Raw genomic sequence first — 7,571 nt, 5'->3', positions numbered from 1 at the left:
ACTAATAAATTCAAAATATGTTTTGATAAAGCCAAGTATGTTAATTTTAATGATTAAAGTTTCGATACAAACCAGATGATTTGTGTGTCCTTGAGTCCTTGTTAATATCCTAATTAACTCATTATTAAACATTAAATGGCCTTAATTTAATCACTAATGATTTGTAGTAACGTTGAAGACTTTGCTCCTATTGAATTTTCACTCAACGTCGCGAAGTTTGAATCGTTTCAGAGAATCGGTTCTTTTGAACGGTTCGTTTTTACGTCAGTCTAGATGGTGTGAATCATCGATAAGATCCGGTTTAAAAGAACGATTCATTCGCGAATCTGGCGAGGAAGCAGTTGCACCTGTGGTGTGTTTTCAGCTGTTGCTTATGTGTGTGTGTGTGTGTGAGACTGTGAGTGTGTGTTTCACCGATGGAGTCGAACAGTGCGGCGTACGGAGCCTCTCTCGATCTCATCAAATTCATCAAACAGCCTCAAACGATCATACGATTCCTCAGCTGGGTGAGTGACAGGCGTCATCTGCTCATTATGATCAATAATCGACTGATCACTGGTGAAATGGGTTTAAAGCGTAAAATATTGAGTCATTCACGAGTTTAGCGGCACTTTTCACTGCTTTAATGATGTTTAACCTAATACTGTTATGTTTGAACCCTGATACATCATGGAGACGTCTATTTGACGTCTGCTTTTACATCTGCAAGACGTATTTTTTAGAATGTTTGCTCATCTGAGATTGATGCATCTATAGGACGTTTCCTATCAGATGTCAAATAGACGTTTAGAAGATGTCTTTAAGATGTTTATGATGTAAAACTGACATCTTAGAGACGTCTATCAGATGTTTGCACACAGCAGATGCTTTCCAGATGAAGCGATCTTTAACAGACGTCTTGCAGACGTACGCTCATTCAACGTTATGTAGTATTTAATAATGTTCTCAAAACTGTTATTTATGTATCTTTCATGGCACGATTTTTTAGTTTCTAAAAGTTTTAGTTGACTGTTAGTACATTACCATTTCACCATTAGTAGTTTCGGAACGTTCAAAACTAACGTTCTCATAATATTTGCAAAATGATACAATGTAACGTTCCCTTAATGTGTTAAGAGCTGCGTTTGAAGGCGTTTCATAATTGATGATGACCTGAAGCTGTTGAGTTGAATCAGTTACAGTTTACAGCTGCCATTGAATTAGTTTCATAATGCATTTTACAACATTAAAACTGTTACTTCTCAGTTTTTTAAGCTGCTTTGCACAATTTGTATTGTATAAATCGCTACAGAAATAAACATTACTTGACATAATAATGTAAATGTATGAAGATTAAATCTGCATGCTTTACTTTCAGGACAGAAATCAACAGTCTGTCTCTCTTTCTGACTGTTTCGGAGTTATCCTATTGATTGAGTGATTCATTTGACTGAGCTGAATTTGCTGTTAAGTCAGCTTACTAGTGTAAACAGTTCATTTTGCTGTTCAGGCATATGATCCGCTGTGAAGGGGCTTTCCACAGACGCTGAGAACTGATTCATATCTGGTCCTGGTCTGTGACGGCATCAGATGACCTCGTCAGCCATGTCTAGATTTGCTCGGTGTAATTTGTTTACGACGTCACACACATTTGCACAGCAGCAGTGTGTTAGTTGTGTCTGTGATCATGTGAATCATGTGATTCAGTGCACAAGTACAGAATGTCCCAGTGCTGACATGTAAACACAGCAGATGGCTAGTAATACGAGAGGCCTGCGACAGAACGAAGTCCTCTCGCTGCACGCTCATTTATTTCTCTTTCAGGTGTTGTTTGCTTTAGAATTTAAAATGTATGAATTGTAACACTTGTCAGAAGGCTGCAGCAATAACATGACACTCAATCAGATGCATGCTTTTAAAATTTAAGGAATAGTGCGATCAAAAATGAGAATTCATTTTTGTGAGAGCATCCGAGATCAGGATGAGTTTGTTTCTTCGTCAGATTTGTAGAAATGTAGCATTGCATCAGTGTCTCACTGCAAGTGAATGGGTGCCGTCAGAATGAGAGTCCAAACAGCTGATAAAAACATCACAATAATCCACAAGTAATCCACAGCACTCCAGTCCATCAGTTAATATCTGGAGAAGACAAAAGCTCAAACTAATGCAGCATTAAGACGTTTTTAACTAAAATACATAGTCTATAATCCATAATAACTCTTCCTCCAGTGAAAAAGAGTGAAAAAGTGTTCTGGTGTGAATCAGGAGAGAAATCTGCACAGATCAAGCACTGTTTAAAGAGCTCTAAGCACATATGTGGCTGGATTTTGATGTGAGAGACAACAGCAGATGCACTTTTTCACTGGAGGAAGCGTTATTATGGATTATGGACTCAATGTATTTTAGCTAAAAAGGTCTTAATGCTGGATTTGTTTCAGCTTTTGTCTTCTCCAGATGTTAACTGATGGACTGGAGTGCTGTGGATTACTTGTGATGTTTTTATCAGCTGTTTTCTGACGGCACCCATTCAATACTCTTAATTACAAAAATGAAGACAAAAATATTTTTTGTAAATTACAGTTGTTCTGTAAAAAAAAGGTTTTATTTATCTTAAATTCTCCACTTTCAAACATTCAGATCCTTGAGTTATTATTTTAGTGGAATCCTGGTGAAATTCTGTAAACGTCTGCCTAAAGAAATGCTAGAAATCATGCAAATGTGTTTGCATCCCCCACTGGGAACTTCTGAGCTAAAGTTCTTGTAAGTGTAATATTTAGAAAGCGCTTTGCTTCAGAAAATGTGAAGATCTGGTTGTTTTAATTGGTCTGACGCAGCTTTCACTTCTCCATGTCAGGTGTTCGCTATTGTGGTGTTTGCCTCCATAACCGCTGAAGGTTACGTGAACAGCAGCACTGAAAACCAGGTGAAGTGTGTCTTCAACAGGAATGAAGGGGCGTGTCATTACGGCGTAGGCATCGGCGTCATCGCCTTCCTGGCCTGCATCGCCTTCCTATTGGCTGATGCGTTCCTTCCGTCGATGAGCAATGCTCAGGAGAGGAAGTACGTGGTGATGGCTGATCTGGGCTTCTCAGGTGAGACGTTCCTCAAGTCATTTGTGTGTCGGTGGACAAGGTTTATATCAGTTTCTCAGTTCTGTCTGTTGAAAATGTGGTGCCGTTTTGTGAAAGTCTTCTTTTTCCCACTTGACCTGTTTGTGGCATCATTCTCTAAAAGAGAAATGTCCTGTGGTTGTTCACTGACACATGCACATGTCGCTCTGTGAATCAGTGAGTTGTCAAATGCTTCAATCCTGGGTTTTTTTATATACTAGTTTAAATGGCATCTACTTGTCATTTAATGTACATCAGGGTTATTATAGTTAACTAAAATGAAATCCAATTAAACCCATTTTGTTACTTAAAGTAAACATTAACTGAAATAAATTAAAATATAAAAAAACTTAAACTTATTTGATTTCAGCTAGTTATGACAGTGTTTCTTATTTTATTTAGTTTTAGTTGAAGTACTAAAATAACTGAAACTAAAATATTCATTAAAATGAATAAATACTTTTACTTTACTTTACTTTTAGTCATTTAGCAGACGCTTCTATCCAAAGCGACTTACAAATAAGAAAAAGTAATTAAAACTAAAAGCTAAAACTCTATAAATACTATATATATATATATATATACACATTTAAGAAAATAAAAGAAATTAAATAAAAATGACAAATGCATACAACAACATTTCAAAACTAAACATTTAAATGAAAACAAAAAAATAAAGCTAAAAACAATTCAAAATATTAAAAGAACAAAAGGTATGAGTATAATAATGATTCTAACATAACACTAAGCCAGTAAACAGTATATAGACATTTAAAAAAATGACTAAAACACACAACAGAATTACTAAGACTTTAACTAAAATTAAAGTGAAAAAAATCTAAAAATAAAATCAAATTCAAAATAATAACAAAAACGATGTTTTGGGGTGCATTTTATTCTTGGCCTTCTAGATCAGTGGTTCTTAACCTTTTTGACTTAAAGGCCATTGTCCACAATCATATTCATAGCCTCCAAATATAAACTAGGAGTGTCTGTAGATTAAAATAAGCTGAAATAATTATAATTAAAATAAAATAATTCGGTTTCAGGATTCCAGAAACTGAATGAAGTGGAATGAATTTTTTAACCAATGAATTTAGATGGCTTTTCCCGTTGTTCTTGATTTATTGAATATGATTTTTAAAAATATTTTTACTCACAATTTCTACCTGAAAAAATATTTTAGAACTTGGCAAAACTAGATAAATGTACATCATTATAAAAAGGCCTATAGTGTTTTAAAATGTAATTATTTTCATGACTTTTCTAGTCTTGAAATCAGACTTTTAAAATGAAGCTTCCTCATATATCCAAGTTTCCCAAGACTTTTACGAGAAATCTGGTTTAATTTAAAAAAATTTAAATAGTGAAAATAAGGAATATGGAATATCTTAATCATTAGTTGCTTTATCTTATTTTAGTGCTTGTTTTGTCTTATTTTAAATCATGTTACGCCATTCTGAGCCCCCCTTGTTACAGGGTTTAAAACCTGAAAAAATATTTTAGAACTTGGCAAAACTAGATAAATGTACATCATTATAAAAAGGCCTATAGTGTTTTAAAATGTAATTATTTTCATGACTTTTCTAGTCTTGAAATCAGACTTTTAAAATGAAGCTTCCTCATATATCCAAGTTTCCCAAGACTTTTACGAGAAATCTGGTTTAATTTAAAAAAATTTAAATAGTGAAAATATGGAATATCTTGATCATTAGTTGCTTTATCTTATTTTAGTGCTTGTTTTGTCTTATTTTAAATCATGTTACGCCATTCTGAGCCCCCCTTGTTACAGGGTTTAAAACCAAAGTCCTGTATTTTCTGTGGCTTCAGTTAGCTGGATTAGTTTAATCACTGACTGGCTTTGTCAAATCTTTCTGTTAATATTAGTATATTTTAATACTATTCTAATAATAGTTCACCCAAAAATGATCATTCAGACTAGTGGAAAGAAAACATCTAAAATACACATTTAGTGTTTTTTTTTATTGCACTTTATCTATTTGTCTGTAGATTTCAATTACAGTGCATATCTTTAAAGTCGCTTAAAGTCATTTTCTAAAAATGAGTTTTATCTCCACTTCTGCAGCACTTACAAACACCAAAACTTACAGTTTTATTCCTGTCTATATTCTGAAGGTTTTTACTGATGGGTTTGTCCATATATCAATCACACTGATTTATATTATATAACATATTATATAACATTTTATTCCTAGAAATATAGTGAAATTTGTATATATATTTTTTTCTGGCTGTTGACAGTATTTTCTGATTCATGGAGTGATATTTTGCTTCCATAACATGTCCTCTTTCATATTAATGGAAAGAAAACATCCAAAATACAGTTTTAAGTGTTTATTTTATTACATTTTATCTATTTGCGTCTGTAGATTTCAAATCCTGTCTATATCTTTAAAAAGTTTTTTCTCCACTTCTGCAGCACTTACAAACACCAAAACTTACAGTTTTATTCCTGTCTATATTCTGAAGGTTTTTACTGAGGGGTTTGTTCATATATCAATCACACTGATTTATATTATATAACATATATTTTAACATTTTATTCCTAAAAAATATAGTGAAAATTTAGTTTTTTTCTGGCTCTTGAAAGTATTTTCTGATTCATGGAGTGATATTTTGCTTCCATAACATGTCCTCTTTCATATTAATGGAAAGAAAACATCCAAAATACAGTTTCAAGTGTTTATTTTATTACATTTGATCTATTTGCGTCTGTAGATTTCAATTCAGACGCAATTCTATATCTTTTAAAGTTTTCTCCTCCACTTCAGCAGCACTTACAAACACCAAAACTTAGTTTTATTCCTGTCTATATTCTGAAGGTTTTTGCTGAGGGGTTTGTCCATATATCATTCACCCTGTACTTAATTTTTTTAACCTGTTCGTTCTGTCACCATTTACTCGCCTTCATGCCGTTCCAAACCCTTCTGTTAAACTAGAATGTTGATTTCTGTGTGAACGGTTTCTTTCAGTAAGATGCCTGATGTATTGTCTGAAGAGTCTCTGATTGTCTAATCGATGACGCGTGTCTGTGCTGTGTGTTGATCAGGTGCCTGGACGTTCCTGTGGTTTGTGTGTTTCTGTCTCATGGCAGATCAGTGGTCAAAGACCCAAGACACCAGCGGCATCCCTACAAGACGCCGTCCACGCCGCCATCGCCTTCTCATTCTTCTCCATCGGATCGTGGGTGAGTGTGTGTGAACCGCAAAACTACTTCAACCTGCCACAGTTCAAGATAAACCTACAATTTAATGCAATTTTTTCATGCACGGGTCAATTTTGGTATCTTTTGCTTCCATGTCATCTTTCAGACTAGTGGAAAGAAAACATCCAAAACACAATTTTAAGTGTTTATTTTATTACACTTTATCTATTTGTGTCTGTAGATTTCAATTACAGCGCATATCTTTAAAGTCGCTTAAAGGCGTTTTCTCAAAATGAGTTTTTTTCTCCACTTCAGCAGCACTTACAAACACCAAAACTTAGTTTTATTCCTCTCTATATTCTGAAGGTTTTTACTGCGGGGGTTGTTGATATATCATTCACACTGATTTATACAACATTTTATTCCTAAAAATATGGTGAAAATAATTTTTTTCTGTCTGTTGACAGTATTTTCTGGTTTATGGAGTGATGAAAAGAGAAATCTTTGATTTATGTCAATCAAATCAAACAATCTTTGAATCTGGCATTATAATATTCGGTGTTATTAATATTCATATTTATTTTCTTGAAATTCTTGCAAATTAGTGCATATTTAAACATAACATTTCAGAAACCTTGTAATACAAAATTGAATGTCTTATTGTCTTAATGATTAATCAACTGTGGGAAGAATATTTATATCTTAGTTCACATTTTTTACCCTTTTCACCTGTGGTGTCTTGCAAAAACCAAAAGTTATGAGAAACCTTGACTATTATTAAGGATTAGTTCACTCAAAAATGAAAATGCTGTCATTAATTACTCACCCTCAAGTCGTTCCAAACCCGTAAGCACCTTGTTCATCTTCAGAACACAAATTAAGATATTTTTGATGAAATCCGAGAGCTTTCTGACCCTGCAAGGGAACTGAAACGTTCAAGGCCCAGAAACTTAGTAAGGACATCGTTAAAATAGTCCATGTGACATCAGTAGTTCAACTGTAATTTTATGAAGCTACGAGAATAAATTTTCTGCGCAAAGAAAACAAAAATAACGACTTTATTCAATGATTCTTCTCTTCCGTGTCAGTCTTTAACGCGCATTCACGAGAGTACCATGATGCACTTCGTTATTTTTGTTTTCTTTGTGCACAGAAAGTATTCTCGTAGCTTCATAAAATTACAATTGAACCACTATTTTAACGATGTCCTTACTGCCTTTCTGGGCCTTGAACGTGTCAGTTATATTGCTGTCGATGCAGGATCAGAAAGCTCTCGGATTTCATCAAAAATATCTTAATTTGAGTTCCGAAGATGA

At 33.9% G+C, this 7,571-nt stretch overlaps 1 pseudogene; it reads left to right on the top strand.

Moving 5' to 3' along the window:
- Positions 1 to 335: 335 nt before the first annotated feature.
- LOC107726788 (synaptogyrin-2-like) overlaps positions 336 to 7,571 on the top strand; it is a 10,233-nt pseudogene continuing 2,997 nt past the window's right edge.

This window comes from Sinocyclocheilus rhinocerous, unplaced genomic scaffold (assembly GCF_001515625.1).
Source record: "Sinocyclocheilus rhinocerous isolate Xijiao unplaced genomic scaffold, SAMN03320098_v1.1 scaffold2027, whole genome shotgun sequence".
Lineage (NCBI taxonomy): Eukaryota > Metazoa > Chordata > Actinopteri > Cypriniformes > Cyprinidae > Sinocyclocheilus > Sinocyclocheilus rhinocerous.
This window is presented reverse-complemented; position numbering and strand designations above follow the sequence as displayed.